This window comes from Ceratosolen solmsi, unplaced genomic scaffold (genome assembly GCF_000503995.2).
Source record: "Ceratosolen solmsi marchali unplaced genomic scaffold, CerSol_1.0 scaffold1, whole genome shotgun sequence".
NCBI lineage: Eukaryota > Metazoa > Arthropoda > Insecta > Hymenoptera > Agaonidae > Ceratosolen > Ceratosolen solmsi.
In genome coordinates this window covers 547,021-548,929 of record NW_011948415.1, presented here as the reverse complement: position 1 = coordinate 548,929, position 1,909 = coordinate 547,021, and positions in this window count along the sequence as shown.

Sequence of the window (1,909 nt, the reverse complement as noted above, 5' to 3'; positions counted from 1 at the left end):
GCTCGCTCTTTCTCAGTACGTGGATGCCGCTAAGCCGGGGCCGGTTGCAGGTGGCGCGTCTGCCGATAAATATGTCAGCGGCCCAACACCGTGCCACACCATTGCAGCAGCCGCGATCTCTGCCCCCTACCTCACCCCCTTCCCACCACTCCGCACGGGCGCACACACGCAAACAAACGCACACACTCACAGACACACGCACACACACGAGAGCGCATGCATTTATATATCACACACAGGCGCGCGCGCACGAGCGCCCACACACTCTCGTCCTCTCTCCCTCTTTTTCTCTCTTTCTCTCTTTCTCTCTTTCTCTGGATCTCTCTCCATTCGATTCGTTCTTCGCGGGTTTCTTCGATCGCTTCTCAGACTCACTCTCGTTTTCTCAGCCCTGGCTTTATCTCTCTCTCCCTCTCGCTCACTCTCGCGCGCGCGCGCGCGGCAATGGGCGATTTTATGCATTTGAATATTATGGTAATGCGGCTTATGCGAAGCATAAAAGCGAATTTAGCGGGAAAGATGCGACGTTCGAGGCGTGATTTTATGCTGCAATATGAGCTTACTCATTGTTCTAGAAATATTCATACGACTCGCTTCGCCCTTTTTTTACGTTTGTCGAGCTGAATTTCACCTTACCGAGGCATTTTAATTGATTTAATTATTTTTATAAATCATACGCGTGTACAAACATACACGCACATAACTACCATCGATAAATACACATGCACGCATACACCTTGTTTATATATTTATGTGAAAATTATGGTAAGCAGATTTGTTCAACTTTCGTCTCGAATTATCCATACATTATAATTTTAAACGCAATTCAACTGCTTGGAAATTATTATTCTGTTACATTTAATTCTATTTTATTACTTCATAAAATAACACGAGATTTATAACGTTTGTATTATGATATAGAGCTATTTAATAATTCGAAACTGTTATTATGTCGTTATGAAACGTGCAGTCGAGTTACCGGGACGTAAGTGTATACTATTAATTCAACCGAATGGCTTTAAGACCATAATTATTTTTTAAAAGTCTACATGGTTAGTTTCGCTCAATTTTTTATGCTCAATAATATTATTGAACCTGCAATGATATTTTGATCGAAGGTTGAATGGGGATAAGGTACTCGGTGTCCGGTTACGTAATGAAAAATTTGTAATTTGCCCATTTCATAATACTCGAATCACACAATAATCATTAAGTTTACGTGTGAATAACTACCAACAGCCTTAGAAATTTGACCGAAATCCCGCGACCGTACTGCTCCTAATAATTAACTAGCGTATTACAATATATGTTATGCAAGTATTCGAAACAACAATTCCGTCGTTATCATTAAAATTCAATTTAAGAACGTATCTGATATATCGTTAGATCTCAGCTAAAATCTCCTGGGAATTTCGTACCATTTACAGAGGCATCCTAATATTTTCTTGAAAATCAAGTTGTCGAGTAGCTTCCGCGCTTTCACCCACAGAGGTTATAGGCTGAGATGAAGTAACGGTATTTCCGCGTTGAAAATCGAGGAAAGATCGGTTGCTCGCAATGAGCCAGAGTTCGAATCGCCGATGTCGAGCGTCGGGGAAAAGAACGGGAAAAGTCGACGAGGTCAAATATGGTTTGCCGGTTGACTTCCTATGCCACAAGAATGCCAGGATCCTACTCTACTCGTATCTATCGGTTCATCAGTCATATCGTTAATGAGGAGCTTGGCGTTATTGTCCTACCAACGTGGCCAAGGCCTCGGAGCGATCGATGCTCGCTTATTTAAAGGAGCTCGAACGAGGTGCCGAAAGATATATCGACTCTTTCGGTCGGAGGCGACGCTTCTTCTCCGCCTTCTCCATATCCTCTCCCCCCCCCCCCCCCCCCCCCCCCCCCCCCCCCCCCCCCCCCC